General features: G+C 36.9%; 1 pseudogene; it reads right to left on the reverse strand.

Annotated features, from left to right (window-relative positions):
* Window positions 1-1,211: 1,211 nt before the first annotated feature.
* On the reverse strand, window positions 1,212-3,930 carry LOC113282395 (annotated as a pseudogene).
* Between the last annotated feature and the right edge of the window lie 17,247 nt (window positions 3,931-21,177).

The following is a 21,177-nucleotide window of genomic DNA, read 5'->3' on the forward strand; positions in this document are numbered from 1 at the left end:
TAAAGAAAATGAAGGATAAAATTACTACTCTTATCATATATGTAGATGATATGGTGGTGACAGGAAATGATCCAGAGGAGAGGAAATCTTTGCAAAGATACTTATCAAAGGACTTTCAAATGAAAGATCTTGGTTCATTGAAATACTTCCTTGGGATTGAAGTTTCTCGATCCAGTGAAGGAATTTTCTTATCACAAAGGAAATATGTTCTTGATCTTCTAAAAGAAGTGGGCATGTCAGCATGTCATCCAATCCATACACCTTTAGAAGAAAAGGTAAATCTGTGTATTGAACCTGATCAAGTTCCTGCTGATTAAAGGAGATATCAAAGACTTGTGGGAGATTGATGTATCTATCTCACACAAGGCCAGATCTTGCTTATGCACTCAGTGTTGTTAGTCAATTCATGCATAATCCAGGTGAACAACACATGGATGCAGTTTTACGTATTTTGAGGTATTTGAAGTCTGCTCCTGGAAAAGGAATTTTATTCTCTAAAAATGAAGATTATAGAAAGGTTGTGGCATATACAGATTCTGACTATGCAGGAGAAATAGATGGCAGACGTTCTACTGCAAGCTACTTTACCTTTGTGGGAGATAACTTAGTTACTTGGAGAAGTAAGAAACAAAATATTGTTACACGATCAAGTGCAGAGGCTAAATTCAGAGGTATGGCAGATGGCATTTGTGAAACTTTGTGGTTGAGGCTTCTCCTTAAGGATTTTGGGGTTCCTCTCAAGGATCCTATTACTCTGTATTGTGATAACAAAGCTGCGCGTGATATTGCTCATAATCCTGTTCAGCATGATCGTACTAAACATGTGGAGGTTGACAGGTTCTTCATCAAAGAGAAGCTGGACAACAACATTATTGAGTTGCCACCGGTTCGGTCTGAAGAACAACTTGCATATATTCTCACACATGGAGTGTCATGCAAAAAAATACTTGAGTTTTCTGGACAAGTTGGGCATGTGTGATATTTATGCACCAACTTGAGGGGGAGTGCTAATATATATCCTTATTTAAGGATAATATATTGTTTCCTAACATATAGGATTTTTGCTTTATCATAATATTGGGCTCTATATATTCATGTACTGTGTAACCAGAATTGATAAGATTATCATAATAAGAATTATCTTCTTCTTGATCCTATATTTACGAAGAATATCTCCGTTCATCGACTATTTTAATTAACAAAGAAAGGGATTTAAACTTCCAATCTCACCTCATAGGCCTACATGGCTGCATTAACATATAAATAAGTACATAATCTCTTACAGATGATTAAGTGGGTATTGTTTGATCAAACTTCAGATCACGGATTCACCAAAAAGATCACCTTCAACATATATCCTTAACACAATTTGTAAGGAGGGTTTTATAGTGTTGTTTTTTATTACCTCCTTATACAATTGCTTATGCATTGCACACATAAAATTACAATAGAAATGCTATAAGGCAAACAATAGTACGTTTTGCATGTATTAACTTGTGCAAAAGTAGTTGGTACTGTTAATCAAGCTTCTTTTTCATTTCAAGGCCAAATCCACCAGTTCAGTGGCTCAGCATCATGTTCTTGTAGGTTTTCCGCTGCCCAATAGCTTTGGTTGTCGTCACTTCCATCATCTTCTTCTGATTGGACATTAGCAACATCAACAGGTCCCATGTACCCATGGTATACACTCTCGGGGAAGTACGAATCACCGCTATCCACTAGCTATCGACCATCGTGCTCGTCTACTACAGCACTCCCACCAGAACCAGAGCTTAAGTGGTCCTCCGTTTTGATTTTGAAGGCACAGTCTCCTAGCACATCGTTTGTGGCGGTGTCGTCATCGTCGTTCTTGTTGTTGAATAGGATTGGTGGGTCATGTTTCTGACCCGCTTCGACCATCCCTGTAAACTCCTTGTTGGTTTGCAGCTTCCCATTGAGCAAGACCACCTTATACGTACATACATCAAAACAATCCCAAGATCCCATCCAACATTAATATTTTCCGAAAAGAATGATATCCTTTGGGTAAAAAAGTTGCACACATCAAAAGAACCTACTAACTAACTGAGCTACATGCCATTCGAAATCGAAAAAGTTTATACACATTTTCATAGAAAAGGAAAGAAAGAAAAGAACGGTTCATTACATCGCTTAAAAAAATGTCATTTTCAGTTCCAACGATATGGGGTTAGTAAGTGGTGATGATCAAACCCCCCACTAGTTATTCCTTACTATTTTTAACTCCCCTAATGCTATCTCCACTGAAATTTAGTTTAGCTTAAAGTTATAACTGGTTAAACTAAGTTTTCATGCTGATTCTTCTAATCACTTGCAATTGCTTAAGTAATTTTTTTTTTATTACGGTACATGTATGATAAAGTAACAAACTATATATCAGAAAAAGACAAAAAGTGAAAACTTAAGGTTAATAAATTAAGGAGTAATACAGTATTAAGTACCTCGGATTTAAGCTTCTCGGTTTCCTTAACAATGGAGTCGTAATTAGAGAGAAGAGAGTCGTAAGATGACTTAAGGAGATCGTAATCTCGTTCGAGCTGCTTTGTCTTCCAACGAGCTCTTCGGTTTTGGAACCAAACCGCGACTTGCCTTGGTTGTAAGCCTAGTTTCTTGGCTAACTGGGTCTTCCTGTCAGGCTCCAGCTTGTTCTCTGCCTCGAAGCTCTTCTCTAACATCAATACCTAGTAAATGAATCAAAACACAACAAACGTATTCATATACATTAATCAAAAGTAATTAAAGTCTAATTGTTCAGAATATAGAGAATAATATAAAATTTAATGAAAATAAAGTTGTAAGATTCTAATTAGACATTTTATTCTAATTGATCACTTGATAGAAAGAAAAAACATAGAATCGATACGGATACGTTCAAGATAATGAAAGCAATGGTTATAATAGGATTGATCAATAGTATCGGATACGTTGACCATATCGACAACAACAACTTAACGTATTAGTATAACAATGTCGACATATCATACCTGATCAGCTGTGAGACGACGTTTCTTTTCCGGCAATTGTTCATCGTAAAATTCTTCGTCGTATAAATCTTCTGCGGAGGAGCTAAAGAAAAGTCTCCTTTTCGAAGATTCTTCATGGTTCAAAACTGATCTTGCCCCTGAAATTTAACCAAAACAACGCTAAATCATGGTTTCTTCTTAGATTTGCTTGCTCAAACGTTAATTCTAAAAGACTAAGAACGAAAATATCATTCTGGAAATGGCAAGTAGGTAACAAATCACAGTACGTAAAATAAAAAGCGGCGTCAGCTAAGAAGGGTAATCTGGGAATAAAAATTGTTACCTTGAAAGCCGTTATCTCCATTCCCAAGGACTAGCATGTTTCCGTGGTAGGAGCCATCAAAGAAGAGTCTACTGCCGGAATGCATTTCCAAAATATATGCCGCGTTTATTGTGTGTGTCAGATTCCCGGTAAACTTTTTTTATTGGATTAAAATTTTCAATACCAAGAAACAAAATCATAAAACCCAATTCCCCCCTCTCTCTCACTGATGATCACTGTTTTTCTTTTCTTTAATATCTCTCTACCGGTGTGTGTTTGTGTATTCAGGTTGAAAATTTTATTTAGAAAATCATGATCTTGTGACGGAAAAAACTAGTACTCCACAACAGTCGAGCAGGAATCTCTAATGGACAAGCACAAAATCCCATCACGAGCACAAATTCTCACACCTCCGAAAATTCCCCCCAGAAAAAAACTAGCGGGGTAACCAAGATTTAGACTGGAGTTTAGCAAGAGAGTATAAAAGAAGCTGAAATATGAACTTTTCAGCCGGGATCTAACTACCGGCGATAGAGAAATCCGTTTCTGGGAAATTAATTATCTGTCTTTTTTTTTTTTTTGAAGCATTAATTATCTGTCTGAGGATGGGAGTTGTTTTTTGCAGCTAAAGTCTTTTGTTATGTTCAATTTGCGGGCTTTATAGTGTTTCATACGGTGCAAAATGACTATAAAAACCCTTTAATCGAGGCTGCCTGTTGATCCTGATATTCATCGGGAAAAGATGGGATCCATGATAACGTGGGTATTTCTTGATGATTTCCTGACTGGGGGATATTACAAAATAATATTACCCACGCTTGTTTGTCGGGTGATTGTCTAATCGTATATTAGTCAATCATACACCGTGTGTTATGGTAATTGCAAGAGTAAAGCCATTTTTACTTAGAGAAATTTATTTATACAAAATGACGATAAAAGTAGGTGGAGAAGTAACTTTATGCTCAATGAGCCAAAATAATTACAGTAAAAGGATGAGTAGTTTCCCAAAGTAACTGAATCCGGTTAACATGTCCCCACCACATGATAACATTCTTGTTGTCAGAATTAAATAGGATTTCGGTGAAGTCCATGGTGATGTGCTTCCAAAAAAAAAATTTCAAAAGAAAAAAATTATATTAAAAAGAAAAGGAGCATAATCCAAGCCAGGAATGCAAAAGAAACAATCCGAGTCATGAAGACTACCTTATAAAGATGGAAAGAATTCCATAGCAGAAACCTGAAGCAAAGAAGTAAAAACTAAGATTGCGGTTTAGAAATAGGTGTTGCGGGGATCTCAAAATTGGCTGCAGTTGAAGACTTCACATAAAAAGTGAACTACGTACAGACGAAATCCAAATTTGCAGGCGAAGTATACCAAGACTGCAGGTGGAAATGTGCTGCCAAGTTTAATTTGGAACAGGAAGTGGCTATAAGAGATCTGGAGGGTGAGTGTGTTCCACCTTGTTCCTTTGACAAGTATCACAATGACTTACCACAAATAAGATGTCTTGTTTCAATCCCTTCCAGTAAAAGTAGATTTTGGCTCTCTCTAGCCTTCATTAGATACCCACTGAGCTGCAACTACAAGTGGAAGTATCGGCATGTAATCTGGAAAGGGCATCTGCAGCTTTTTTTTTTAACCCTTTCTTGTAATGTATAGTCTAGTCAAAATCCAGGAGTTTCATGAGCCATCTTTGCTGTGATTTTCTAGCTCCTTAAAGTATCTGATACTTAGATGGTCAGTGTTGATGATGAAATGATGGCCTATGAGGTAGTGTCTTCACTTGGTGGCAGCATTGACTACGACCAAAATTTCTTTTTCATATGTAGAAAGTCCCAGAGCTTTCGGACCAAGTGGATTGTTGTAAATAGCGATAACTCTCCCTTCTTACATCGGCACAGCTCCAATTCCTCTGGACCAAGCATCAGTTGCAACCACAAATTACTTGGAAAAATTAGGCAAGGAAAGTACATGGGTTGTGCAAACGAATGGCATTTTTTAGTTGAATGAAATCATCGTTTGCTACTGGTGAACAAATGCAGAAATTTTTCTTTAAAAGGTCTATTATAATATGACCTAGATATTCTAATGAAGATTGTGCAAAATAGCATTTTGAGTATTTATCAAAGAGTTGATGTTTTCTAAATAATGAAAGAACTAAAGATATATGATGAACATGCTCTCTGATGTTTGGACCATTAAGTAAGATGTCATCAAATAAAACAAGCACAAATTTTCTGAGATAAGGACCAAAAATTGAATTCATGAGTGCTCAAAAAGTGGCAGATGCATTAGTGAGGCCAAGTGGCATCACCTTGAATTCACAATGACCATGATGTGTCTAAATATTGTTTTAGGAATGTCAGGAATATGCAATCTAATCTAATGATAACCATATCATAAATCTAGCTTAGTGAGCACTTGAGCACCACGAAGTTTATCTAAAATTTCTTCTAATAGGTATATGAAACTTATCTTTGGTTGTGATAGCATTGAGCTTTCTCTAGTCAATGCAAAACCTCAAAGTATTGTCCCTCTTCTTTACTTGGAATACTGGTGATGCAAATGAACTATGACTGTACTAAATTATGTCAGAGCCGAGCATTTTGTGCATCGATGACTCCACCACCAACTTGTGAAATATAGGGACATTTATAAGGTCTGGGATTGATTGGTAGAGAATCAGGTTTGAGGGCAACCTTGTGATCCAAAACCCTAAGTGGTGGTAGTTGGGTTAGCACAGAGAAGACATCAAAAAAGGTATGTCATAAGTCTTGGAAAAGTTAAGGAATTTTAGATGGTGCAGGGGAAATAGAAATGGCGAATTAAGCGAGATAAACTCGGCTCGAAAAATAGATAAGCGAGATAAACTCGGATCGGAATATCAAATGTATATAATGTAAAAGTCTATATAGCTATACGACTTAGTCTCATTAGAAGATGGAATATATTAGACTTTTGAGTGATATATAAGTTTTAGTCTCCACATACCTTTTGTTGATGAAGTTCCTCCAAGCTCTTCAGTAGATCTTCTTCTTCAATTGGTGAATATCGTGAAGTCTAAAGCTCAACTACACACTTCTATCCTAATCCGAGACATAGATATAAGTAGACTAGAAATCAAGTATATATTTGATCAACTAAACTTGACAAACAAGCTTGAGATAAAAATGTTTGCGAGTTCGACCGAGCAGTGCTCTAACAATCTCCCCCTTTGTCAATATTAGTGACAAAACTATTAATACATATGATTCCAAAATAAATAAACTTTGTAGATTTTGATCCATCATGCTTGATTTCCTTGGCTCTTCAACTTCCTTGAATTCTTCGTTACTTCAAGTTCTCCGTCGATTCTGAATGTGTTCAACTCATCATCATTATTGTTGAAGATCCGTAGCCATAACAATATGAATATGAAAGTTCTCAAACATTGTTATACAGTGTCATAGTATTATTATATAGAATCAAAGTCCAACTGCATCACAACTTTCAAATAATACTATGGTGATATTATCACTCTCCCTTAGTCAATACTTCCATATTATAATGAAAATCGCTTCCCCTTACATAATGATCCGTAAACCATATATATGTAGTATGAACTACCAAATAATTCTCCCCTTTTTTGTCAATATAAATTGGCAAAGGTGCGAAAACTACGGGATCATAATTAAATTCTCGAAAAGATACTTCATGACTAAAAGAGAACACATCAACTTTGTTTCAATGATTTCACATAGTCGAAACTTAGTGTATTCATCAAGGAGTTTATAAATATACAAGTTAACTCCTACAAAATTCCACAACCGCTCTCCCCACAAAGATATGGCAATTAAGCACAAGTTCGTTTAAGAACTCTCTCATTTGATGTCTGTTAGAGCATAGCTCGGTTGAACCCACCAAGCTTTGGTATGTCAAGTTTGGTTGTCATATTTTAGTGAACCAAAACTCATTTAAAGAGTCGCTTGATTATGTACTAGAGTCAACTTCGTATAGGTTAGCTTGAAAGTATTGGGATATGAGACATTACAAGTATTACAAGACTTGAAGAAGTGAAGAAGTAAGGAGATACAACGACAACATCATCCTTCCACTTGAGGTTAGTGATACTTGACTTGAACAGTTTCATTTCCTAACGTATCTTTCAAGTTGTGCATATTGAAAACATAACTGTGAAGCATGAATGATTACACTCTAGTTAGATGTAGTATTAAGGAATACAATACGAAGTATAACGCTTATCTTTTGAACTTCGTATATAAGACATCGACATAATTGTTTGAATGCTATATATTGTGATTATGTATGGGTAGAGCTGAAGATTTCATCCTAGGAAACAATGTTTTACATTCGTTTAAAGGAAGTAAATTCATGAACTTGTTTCGTGAATCGAAAGGGAAATCGCTAGGCTTATTGGTATTGTTATTCATTGCATATATTTTGAACTACCAATATGTGTGATTAGAATAACCGCTCATGACTTGTTTATGTTCTTGGTAAAACTATTCACAAGGCCTGACTTTTGTATTGGTATGACTTTTATTAGTGAAACCGATCTTAAATGATCACATAAGATGGTATGATCGATTTAGTGTTGTTGGTATGACAACTCTAGGCAAAGGGGAACCGATCCTATGAAGAGGTGCAACCGATCACAAGAGGGGAATCGATCCTATGAAGAGGTGCAACACGTTTTTAGTAGATGGGGGAACCGATCCTATGAACATGTGCACCAAGTTTTTAGTTAAAGGGGAACCGATCCTATGGACATCTGCAGCAAATACAAGTAGTTACCATAAGTATGTGGGGAACCGATCCTAGTACCTAGTCAACCGAATTTTTGGAAAGCTAGTGTGACTATGCACAGTACTCACATGGAAATAGAACAAAAACTTATTTTGGTAGAACCGTGAAACCCTTGATTTGTGATTGAGAGTTCTTAATCAATCACATAGTTCTTGAAAGTAAGATGAACCAATTCTAAACTCGTTTGGAAGTGTGGCAAATCGGTTTCAAGAATGTAAGTATGAAAGAGGACTTACAAAGTAAATATGTCGACATACCTTGAACGTGTGCAGTAACGCTTATCTTTTATTGTTCAAAGATATTCCTTAATAGCTAAAGGAAAAATCTCGGATCGAAAAATAAGTTGAGAATCTTTTAATTAAGGCTTTTAATTTTATTTTCGGAAAATGAAAATTGGTAATGTGCATTCACTAATTGGAGATTTTCTAAGAGATTTTCGGTCAATGTTTGGACAAAGCATTTCCAAGAATTATGGAAACCGAATCTGGAATATATTGCATATCTTGAGAATATTTACGGTTTTGAAAATTCCTTGGTGTCCAAACTTCCTTGGTCTATAAATACCAAAGTTTGCATTTCTAGCAAACTAATCCTCAGAGCCAGCAAAACTACCTAGTTGTGTTTTTACTGGTGGAGCCTCTTATTCGGAGAGGAAAGTAACCTAATTAGGCGAAATCTCTTACGGCCGCTCAGTTTAAAGACTTCTTTGGGATTGGGAAGCTCTATTAGTACCGTTGGTAGGAAACTAGATAATTGCAGTTTATTATTAGTTTTCGATTGATTTGATTGACTAACGGTGGTTCAAATTTTATTGCATCTAGTTTGTTTATGCTTGAGAATCTTCTATTCTGATATAAGATTCACTCAAACTAGATCGAAGTTTCGACGGGGATCTTTAGACTGTTTGTAGATCTAAAGACGTCTTGTGATAATCCATTGTTAACACACTCAGTTCTGTGCGTGATTGATCACAAGAGATTCAAGTTGATTGTGTGCAGGTGTTTATTGAAGCTCTAAGAAGATTTGAAGACAAAGAAGACTTTGAAGATTTCTGATTTGGGTTCATAATCTTTGGTGTGCACAATACTTGTTTCGGTAAAAAAGGATCCAACTATAATCAGTTTATCCTTGTGGTAGATTGGATTGATTAGTTGAGTAGATCGGCATCAATACGTTTCTTTGTGATTCAAAGTATTGATTGCAAAATCTAGACGATTACTTCGGTAATTGTTAGTAGATAGATCTAAGGACCTGAAGGAGTTTATTGGGATAAACGGAAGAGCCTTTTGTCGAACTCACATCACTTGGTTGAAAAGAGTTGATACCAAACATATTTTTTGTTCCTTTACTGTTTGGAATACGAACCAAATGAATTGTTCCAAGTACGTGACTTATTTATAAGTTGGAGGCGTGGGAATACAGACGGAACTAGGTGAACTATAGGTTTAGTTGCTTGGTCTCAACTATACAAAGTTTATTTGATTTTGTATAACGGCTTAATCCTGAGAGTATTCAATTCTGGACAAGGTCCCGGGGTTTTTCTGCATTTGCGGTTTCCTCGTTAACAAAATCTTGCTGTGTCTTTTACTTTTCTATTTCCACAATTATAATTGTTTTTATTATAATTAGAAGTACACAAACGTTAATTCCTATTTACTTGATAGTAATCCTATTGTGTTTGGTTAAGTATGAACCTCTTATCAAGTAAACATACTTCGTTGTTATATTGTCTCGATCTCGTATCCATAGACGATCACACGAAGTGTGAAGCAATTAGTTGTATCGTCTCGACTCAGTCCATAGACAATCACTTTCGGAGAAAGGACTTATAGGTGGAAAAGTTTTAGATTGAGGTATATTTGGGTACCCTCGTCTTTTCAATGTCATTCCCAAGAGAACAATATGAGCGACTTTACTTTTACAAGAAAAGAAGGATTTCTTTGAACATTAACAAATTACATGGACTTGTAACCAGAAAAATCGAATAAATTAACCACAAGGAGACCTTATTTTTTTAATTTAATCGGAAATACTCAACATAAGAAGACTTACGGAGCCATCCAATACTTTTACATAAAAGTGGATCAGGGAAAGATCAATACTGCGAAATTTTGGATATTGGTTCAGATAGGTCTGCATGAGCCGTCACAGCATAAGTGAACTGCCTCTCCAAGCACTCATTCCTTTGTTGAAGAACAACAACTTCAGGATTGGCAGGTTTCTTCATCTTATTAATGTTTGTCTGGCACAAGGGAGATGGAGTACCAACACAAGTTCCAAACTGAACAATCTTAAATTGACTACAGATTCGGTTGATGAGGCCTGGGAAGCCAGGGTTTTTCTTCTGTGAAACCACGTGTATCATTTGTCGAACAATTAATCCACAAAAATCAACCTCTTTACCAGAAACAAGATGGTAAACCAACTCAGCCAGAGTTCTGCTCCAGAGATTTTTGCCGAGCGTACTGGGAATTAAGTTAGCCACATCCAGCTCACCAAAAACCTTCAAATGAAAGCTTATATTGTCCACATGCAGTTACTTTTCTGTCCATGGCACATCCTTTCCTAAGAGCAGTTCAGACAACTGGTGCTTATTTGGTCTTCGACCTTCCGGCTGAGGAACAAAAAACGAATGGTGAAGAGGCAGGTTTAATAACTCAGGAATAACGCTACGGCTGACCTCAAAAAGTGTCCCTTTGACCACAGTCTTAAAACAACAGTTGGTTTTGTTGGGTGCATGCAAGTTTGCATAAATTTCACAAGTCATTTCAGGATATGATTCCCCCAAACCTTTATGAATATCACCCCACTCAAACTGGTTCATGAACATGTGAAAATCCGGTTCCTGAACTGTCCGATCATATGACATTTCCATAACAAAATGACCACTACACATTTTATTGTATCTGTCTCAAGCAGAGATGTTGATGAAACTAAATTGACGACTAGTGTCAAAATAAGGTTGGTGAACATCTACACCTGGCATCATCATCATCATATTCATTATCACTATCAATAACTCTTCTACTTGAACTTGCACCATTATTATACTTTCTTCTATACATGCTAATAGAGTAAAAGTAAAATAAACAACTCAAGTTATTCGGGAACTTACTTGGGTAGCCGAACTGTTGAAGATGGTGAAGTTCCGAAACGATGACCAACACAAAAATTGTTCTTGACCCATAGTATAAAAACTTCTCCTGGTTCCAAAGCTTCAAACAAAAAGCAAAATGGTTAAGAAATGAAGGAGAAGGAGATGAAGGTATGCGAACCTTAGGTTTTCCTTCTTAGGTTCTCAAATAGTTGAGAAGAGAAGGTGATGACACAAACGAGAGAAGATTTTCTCTTTTTATATTAAAGTGGAACGGTATATGAACCGACCACACGGTTCCGGAACAAGATTCAACCCGTTCAGGTTTGGGTCCAAGTTCACCGTACGTGGACCGCACATGTGAAGTCAACAGCTCCAAGGTTTTGACTGGTTATCATTTTTTCAAGAGAAATTATTTTTTAGCTCAATAAATTTATCCAGAGGATATTTAGAGCACAAAAAGATGACTTCTTCAATAAGAGACCTCGTCACAAGATTGCTTTCGAAGAACGATATAAAGAATGTTTTTATGGAGTAATGCTCAACATAAAAGGTTTAACATAAATCTGAGGACATAGTTGGTTCAATTATATTTTTGAAAATATGACTCCATGAGAGAACTTCCTTCCAGCTGCATTTATACCAAGATGAGTTGTGAAAAACCCAAGAGTCTGAATTTCTAAGAGCCTTACAAGACTTTAGAGTAACACAAAAATTACTCTTTTTGTGTTCTTGATGTCTTGTTTTGCATCTATTATAACTGTGTCAGGATATATCTTTTAGAACTTTGTAAGGTAACTTTCTTGTGGAGAGACATCTTAATGTCTTCACTAATCAGCAAAACACAGATATTCAGACAAGATACAACAGGATTTGGCCAATGAAATGAGTCATGTTCCAAGAAGTTTTTCGGTTAGATGAGACTTATACTCCTTTTGTATGACATCCAGTTCACAAATATTTGTGATACACAAGACAGGAGCATAAAACTCACTTATCAACAAATCAATGTTGACTTCAACATGAACATTATTTATTTTATCACATTATTTAGCTTATCAAGAGAATTTTGTTCTTTCTGGAGAATTATCTCAACATCAAGAGAAAGATTCTCAAATTTCCTTTCTATCCCTTAAAATACCTCAAGAAATTTTAAACCTGAAGGAGGTTTAAGAAGAACCTCATCTACAGATTTTACCAAATCATTCATGGAAGAGAATTCTGAATCCCCTAGATCTGGTGGTACGTTTATGAAGATAACACTTATGTCCATAGAGTCGGATTGCTAAAAACACATACTTATGAGGTCTTAGCGTGTTTGTCTGCTCTGATACCAATTGAAAAAGCAGGGGTATAACAACCATACCCAATAATTCATTCGGCAATCTGTATGGACTAAAGTACTCCAATATAATTCCGAGAGCACCAACTTAAAAGTGAGACTTAATCAAGAAATATATCAAAGAGCTTTATCTCTTTCTCAATACAATCACCAAGTCGAACAAATAGAAATCCGTGAGCCTGATTGATGTGAGAATAACTTAGATGATACCAAAGACCAATGCCCAAGTGTCAATCAAGTTATATCCAACAAACAAGGTCAGATTTATCAATTGTGATTGAACTACGCACAACCTGTAATATTTCAATTAAATAAACAAATATAATGTGAAAAAGAAATAACACAGACACCAGAAATTTTATTAACGAGGAAACCGCAAATACAGAAAAGCCTCGGGACCTAGTCCAGATTTGAACACCATACTGTATTAAGCCACTACAGACTCTAGCCTACTACAAGTTAACTTCAGACTGGAATGTAATTGAGCCCTAACCAAGTCTCACACCGATTAAGGTACAGTCGCGTTCCTTACGCCTCTAGAACCACGCCGGATTATGCGCACTTGATTCCCTTAGTTGATCTCACCCACAACTAAGAGTTGCTACCACCCAAAGTCGAAGACTTATAAACAAATCTGTCTCCCACAGATATGTTTATCCTTTACTCTTTTTATTTTGTCGTTTGATATAAAGGTCAAGGTGAACATGAATCAACTAATAATCCGGCCTTATACTCTCAAATAGCAGCCTAGAAATATTATCCACCTCACAATAACCTAACTGATTAATATAAGAAGTTATTGTGGAATCACAAGAGTCTGAGACGAAGAACTGTTGTGATTACTTTTTATATCTTACCTATCGGAGATAAATCTCGAGTAAATCTTAGAGAAGATAAAACTCAAAAATAAAGTGAACATAGTTGATTGTTGTGTTTTCTTTTGTGTGATTGAATATTTTGCATGGTAGACTTTGAACCGTAATTATATGTCAATGCATAAACTGGCTAGCATAGGCTGCATACCCAAATTTATTTTGGATTTTGAACACAAAAGTGAAATCTCTGTCGAATCAAAATATGTTATAAAACCTTTTAGAAAAATTGTTTTGAGTAATTCTAAACCCTTAGAATTAATTCAGTTAGATCTAGTTGACATGAAATCAACCCAAACTAAGGTGGTAAAAGGTGGTTCATAATTTTCTTAGATGATTGTACGAGATACTATCTTGTATACTTTCTTAGGGATAAGGATGATGCCTTAGAAGCCTTAAGAGTATATATAAACTTTAAATCGAAAGCAAAGTATATGTTACCACTAAAAGGGTTAGGTCTAAACGTGGTGGTGAGTACGAAATTCATATAGGAGATTGCACCTTCATATTCACCATAGTCTAATGGTATAGTTGAACATAAGAACAAAACCATTAAGGAGATGACTTATGCCATGTTGCTTAAAGGATTAACCGCCAACTTGTGGGGGGAGGTCATCCTCTAATTTTGTTATATCCTAAATATAGTAACCCTAAAACTCCATATGATTATGGAAAGATAGAAAACCTTCTTATGCATACGTCAAAGTGCGGGTGGATTTAGATAAGATATCCTGAGTACCCTACTGCATATAGTTTTTGGGAGATCAGAATACGCAACTACAAAGAAAATAGTTGGATCTGGCATCACGAATCCCAAATAAAGTCTTCAAGTCGTTAACCTAATAATGGTTTTGGAAAACCTAGGTTAAAGGAGAATCGACTCTAGTTTTCAACTAGCACACACAGAAGTGTCGGGGTTAGGTTTCCCAGATGCTAGAGTTCTCCCTTATATAGCCTTTCAAATCAGGATTGCTTACAATAACAACTAAGATAGCTTAGTAACAAAGCATTCAATATTCACCGCTAGATGAACTCCTGATTTAATATTCAAGCTAAGTCTGCTTATAAATTAAGCAATCAACCTCCACCATTAGATGGTATTAGCTTGATACACACAAATAAAATATACCTATATTTAGATATGGATGAACCGTACTGATGAGTGCCAAATATTGTATATATTTATCCCTTTTTGTTGGCATTTAACTCATCTTTTATGCATTAATTCTACATTTTATCCCATATTCTGTATTTTCATTGTTTTCAGGAATAAATATTTTTATTAATTAATTTTGCATTTTTAGGTAATAAATAAAGTTCGGATGAGTCGCGGAGCGAAAAGAGCAGAAAAGTAGTGAAAAGCCGGGAGAAATTACGCAAGGAAGCCGCGAAGAATGGTGCGCACAACCTCATTTTCTACACACAAAAGCGCCTCCGTTCTCAGCCGTCAGATCAGTTCTCAGAAGCATCCGACGGTCGCTCCTTCATAGATCATCAAAATCTGAAGTCTCTGCCAAGCACCACAGCGCTGAAATTCCAAGCCTTCAGATTAGATGGTAGTTGAATCCAACGGTCGCTCCCTTGCTGTTCATCAACGTTTGATATCTCCGCCTTACACTACAACACCTAACCCCATCTAGAGCCGTTAACTTCGTTGTATCAAAAACTCTGACGGTCGCTACAAGCTTCACTTCACATCACCGTCCGATCTACCTACCAGCTTCGCATCCAGTGACTCAGAGTCACAGAACATCAAGACTCGGTAGATCCGCCTAACACCCTAGCGACCGAACCCATCCACCTAACCAAACACCCCCTTCTCTCCCAAACCATCGAGCCCCTCTTCCATCACCTCCCCTCTGCAACTGAACACCACCTGCTCCGCCACCCACTCCATCTGCCACCACCACCAGCTCAATACGATCTCTCAAATCACTCAACAACCCTAACCCACATCATTACTTCCCCTTTCACCAACTCTATGTCCTCCTAATCACTCAATTTCACGCCTCTCCCATGTCAGGAACCCTAGAGGTGAAATTGACAAATTAGGTGAAATAGAGTTGCAATTGGAGGCGTGGATAACATCAGGAGAGTCAGAGGAAGGATGGGTCGACGTCAATTTGACGATTAGGTGAGCTAATTTCACTGTTGGAATTTGGGGATTTTTCTATAAACCCTAATTGTATAATTTAGGGATTTGGGGGTATAAATAGACTGTGGGGGTTGTGTTAGAAACTATGCTTGGAATAGCCAGCATCCAGGACTTTCATGTCCTGTTAATTGTTATGTTTGTGTTTATTGTTAATGTTTGTGTTAATTGTTATGTATGCTTGGATTAGCCTGCATCCAGGACTCTCATGTCCTGTTAATGTTAATGTTTTTTTTTTCTTTAATGTGTTCTGTTCAATTTCACTGTCTAGGTTTGTTCACTCTAGGTTAATTTTCAAATGTTATGTTAGTATCCATGTTATGATAGCATCCTGTTTAATTTTCACTGATTTTCAAATGTTATGTTAGTACCCTGTTAGGTTAATGTTGTTCACTGTTAGTGCCATGTTTGTGTAATGTTAATGTTTAGTTCACTGCTGTTAGTTTGATGGAATGCTAAGCTAGTTACCTTTGAAGCATTGAACTGATTGTGCAATGGAAGAAATCAGTGCTCATAGCAAGCTGATTATCTTGCCATTCTTTGTGTATGCTTAGGTTGCATTGAGCTGATTGAGTAGTGGGGAGAAACTAGTGCTCACTAGTGACAATGAGCAAGCTAGTTCTCTTCCCACTCTAGAAGAATGCCTTAGTTTTGCTCCATTTCAGTTTCACTATCATCCTTGCCCTTGGCCTTAGGCCTTGGTTCATTTGCTTTGTTCCTTGTTTTTGCCCTGTACATTCTTAACTACTTATGCTGCTACTGTTTAGTTTTTGCTTCACTGCCTTGTCTGTTTCTGCTACACTGCTGCCTCTGCTGTTGTTGCTTCTGCTCTGCAGCTGCTGTTTACTGTTGCTTTTGGTTCATCTTTAATTCACTGCCCTGCAGCTGCTGCGCAGCACTTGTACTGCTGCTGCATTGCCAACTCTGTTGCTGCTGCTTTCTTTTACTGCATTGCACTGCTGCTTTGCATTGTTTGTTTCCCCTGCTGCTATTTCTTTTCCTGTTAACTGCTTCCTTTTTTTTCTCTTGGCCTTGTGCTGCTGTGCACTGCTTGTGCAGCTGCAGCTGCTGCTGCAACCCTGCTGCTGCTGCCCTTCTGCTGTGCAGTCTTGCTACTGCTGCTGCCTTCCAAAGCTAGCTGAGCCCAATCCAATTCAGGCTTAATCAAAAGCCTAAGTTTAAGGCCAAAGCCCATTTACATTTCAAAGACCAACTGAGCCCAAGCTCAGTTCATTTTATTGTGAACAAACCCATTAGTACTCAAAGCCCAATCTAAGCCAAAAGGCTTCATAGCCCAATAGCAATTTAGGAACCCAATTAGCTAAACACTCCAAAACACACCCGATCTCTGTGGATCGACCCGTACTTGCACGAGCTACAACTGACGACCGTGCACTTGCGGTATTACTGTAGGCCCCCGTTTTTATTGCGCTTAATTTTATACATATCTCCGGGCCCACCAAGTTTTTGGCCGGGGATAATTTTTATACACCTTTTCAAAGCCTACCAAGTTTTTGGCGCCGCTGCCGGGGATTGGTGCTGTGTTTTATCTGTGTTTTTCTTTAGCTATTTTGTATTTCATTTCATAGCATTTGCATCTGCATCTGCTTCACTTCATTTGCTGTTGGACCTGCTGTTCTGAACCTGTTTTTCCTCTGCTGGGACGCCACCAAGGAAAAGAACCAAAGCCCAACTGGGTTTTTGCAACAATATCAGAGCAGCTGGGCTGTGCTAAAAAGGTAAGCCTAAACCCATTCCATTAAGAGAACCCAACCTGTGGGCTTCCAAATTTCTTTAATTGTGGGCTTGTAATAATTAACCCAATTTTTTTGGGCTTTTTATTTTTCTATTTTGGGTTTGTAATAATTTATTTTTGGGCTTGTTGTTTAATTTGTGGGCTTGTTTAAATTCTTTCATTGGACTTGTATTTTGGACTCTGGGTTTAAACCCAGCTGAGCTTATAACCGAATGTGGGCTTGTTTCCACTCAAGAGTGGACCTCGAAACCAAAGTTTTAAAACAAACGTCGGGCCTTAACCAACTGGGCCAAATTCAACTTTCAAAGTTAAAACTTAGTGTTTCGTGAGCCGCAGCCTTCCATTCCATTAGAGGACAAACAGTGGGCTTGCTCCCATTCAAAAACCAAATTTTATTTTCTTCATTTTATTTTCTTTCTTAAAAAAAAAAAAAAAAAAAAAAAAAAAAAAAAAAAATCTTCTTGTAGATAATGTGTTAGTTAAATTTCCTTTTGTATATATTTTGCTAATCCAATATGATCTCGGCTGAAATATGTTGGATTTTTTCCCTGAATAACGGAGTTTTAATTCTGCTTTCGCCGAAATCGGGTATTCTCTCTCCTTTTACTCTACTCAGCATGTCCCTTTCCATATGTTGCATTTTAATTCTTTCCATATTTTGAAACATTGAGGACAATGTTTAGTTTAGGTTTGGGGGTATAGAGTAGATACCATGATAATTTGCCATAATTGAAAACGAACTCCTTCTTCTTTTTGAAAAAAATTGAAAAATTCCAAAAAAAGTGAAAAATCAAATTCAAAAAAATTAAAAAATTAAAAAAAAATCATAAAAATGGAGCTCATTTACCTTGAAATGTTGACTCTTGTGCAAATATGTATTTTTATTAGGAGTCTTAGTCTAGATATTTAGGCACCCTGATTCTAGCACAATTCACATAGTGATAAGAAATTTGCACGCGCACGATCTACCAATACATGTATGGCCTCGATCTTCAAGGTGTTTGATAGGAAGTTACGATTGCCAATCACTTTAGAATACTGAACGAAACTTGACTAGCTTGTTCTTTGGTTGGTTGGGATAGAAGGTGGAGGTTACATTAAGAAAGACAACCATCGAATTTAACTGGGTGCATCAAAAAGGGCTACCTCTTGCAAAGTGTCATGTAATTTTTGTTTCCTTTTGTATTTGTATCAAAAGTGTTTACTCTTAAAAAAAAAAAAAAAAAAAAAAAAAAAAAAAAAAAAAGGAGAAAAAAAAAAAATATCAGAAAAATACAAAAAAATCAAGTATTTATCAATTCCATCATCTCTTGTTCCAAAAATAAAAGAGAATAGTCAATGTAAATAAGAGTCATGTAAATAGTCATTTTGTTGTTTCATTGTAATAAGCAAGGAAGGGTGTATGCCATTGATGTACAACGCGAGTAATTGTGAAATACCTCCAACTCATTCACAATTCTCGTAAAGTCCGGACAGCTAGCTAGATTTCGACCTCAGTTCTTAGCCTGAGAAACTATCTCTTGGTGATTAGTAGTCATGACTTCAGATCTTTCTTTACACATGTGTAGATACACTTTACACTCTTATCACATGTCTTTATTTGTTATCAGTGCTAGGATTGTGCCTTCGATAGCTAGATTGACATCTCCATTTTGCTGTGAGCTTAACTGTTTTGCACATGTCACGTTTGATGGAATCTGAGCTTATATTTTGTCCTTAGGTTTTGTAGGCACACCTCTGGTAAACCTTCACGAGACTTAACTCGTCCACTAGGGACACTTAGTGGTTTAAAAGGCTTAGTGCATACGCTAAATGCATTCGAGAGACCAGCGACAGTGGTATAGTTAGGATTTCCTTAGTTTTGTTTTACTTGAGGACAAGTAAAATTCAGGTTTGGGGGTATTTGATGAGTGCCAAATATTGTTGACATTTAACCAGGTTTGGGGGTTTTGTTTTACTAGAGTTCTCCCTTATATAGCCTTTCAAATCAGGATTGCTTACAATAACAACTAAGATAGCTTAGTAACAAAGCATTCAATATTCACCGCTAGATGAACTCCTGATTTAATATTCAAGCTAAGTCTGCTTATAAATTAAGCAATCAACCTCCACCATTAGATGGTATTAGCTTGATACACACAAATAAAATATACCTATATTTAGATATGGATGAACCGTACCCAAACGTGTATACTCGGTTGGCTCAATAATAGTTAACCGAAGTTAGCCATATTAGCACTTATAACTTATCCATATTCATCTAACACTTTAGATCAAATATGATGATCAATCAATCATGATAGATAATCAAATGAATCTAAATGTGTTTCAAGAGAGTTGTTCAGATGTTCATCATCTTATAGAAATATGTATATGAACCATTTGAAGAAAAATCGGTTTGGTTTGTAATTGTACAAAGTACTTATACAAGAACCAATTCATGAACATAATGCCACGATTTGTAAAACTAGCTCACATACCTTAATACATTAAAGTTCCAAGGACTTTAGTTAGAAAATGAACCTGAGTTCATGAGTATGAAATCGCACTTTACCGATTTTAGAACATAACTGCTATGTTCGCAAACTGAGTACGCGAACAAGAGTTCCGGACTTTGGCTTTGTCCAGTTGTTCGCAAACAGAGTACGCGAACAGAGTTCCGTACTTGGCCTTGTATAGTGATAGCCAAGGAATTAAACCTAAAACTATGGTTATATTTACACCTGCAAGTATACAGGGTCAGATAGTAGATAATGAAAAGCAGGGGAAGTCCACAGGGACAAGGAGGGAGCTGGTGTTGTTTCTACTTTTCTAGTGACAGAAAGTAAAGCAATGCAATATATTAGAATGGGAGGAAAATCAGCTTGCTCACTGATATGCCCCTAGTATTGACTGTCTTTTGACAGCACAGTCAATCACAGGCATACCAGAGCACTGATTACTTCCCATTGCTCAAACAAAACAGGCATCAAGATAAACATGAACAGGAGCTTGATATAAAATGTAACAATCACACACTCAAATTAAATACATGTTGGAGTTCAGAACAGCTAAAATTAACAATGCATTTGAATTGAGAATCATGGAATTGAAAAGATTGAAACCCTCAAAGCTACAGTTCATGGAAATAACAGAACTAAACTATTCTACTGATGCTCTGGTTAATCCAGGCATAAGTTTTGCAACACACAACACCCAGCTCTATTTATAGCTTACAGACAATCCCCAAATTCCCCAAAAATTAGGGTTTTCCAAAATCACACAAATTCCCAAATTAAACAGTAATTGGGTTTAATTACCTACCCTATTTCACCCACTCTATCTTCTCTATACTCTTCTCAACAATAATCAGGGTTTTTATGATTTTCCCCAAATTGACTGTGAACTAGGGTTTAGGATTTTTACCTCACCAACTGTGATGAGACAATTCCATCTTCGACCCATACTTCTTCTGCTTCCCTTGCGTAATTCCCATGCTTCAATTTCATCTCTAGGTCACCTACTTCATCAACCTCTCACGCTTAGGGTTTCAGGGAAGAAACGTGAGAGATTGAGGGAATAGGGGGCTAGATAGTTAGGGGGTGATGATGGGTTGGTAGTTTAGGGATGATGTGAGACAGGTAGAGGTGGTGGCGCGGCAGTTGCAGGGAGTGGTGGTGGTTCTGCAACTGTCGGGGTAGGGGAGAAAGAGGGAGAAGAAGAAAGAGAAGAGAACAGAAGAATGGTCGATGTTTTTAGGTTAATAGGTATAGGTTGCTAGTGTGTGAGGCGGGGTATCAAAGTTCTATATTGGCGAATCTGAGTCACTGGATGCGAAGCTGTAGGTGAATCGGATGGCTACCCCAGAAGAG

The sequence above is a fragment of the Papaver somniferum genome, chromosome 5 (assembly GCF_003573695.1).
Source record: "Papaver somniferum cultivar HN1 chromosome 5, ASM357369v1, whole genome shotgun sequence".
Classification (NCBI taxonomy): Eukaryota; Viridiplantae; Streptophyta; class Magnoliopsida; order Ranunculales; family Papaveraceae; genus Papaver; species Papaver somniferum.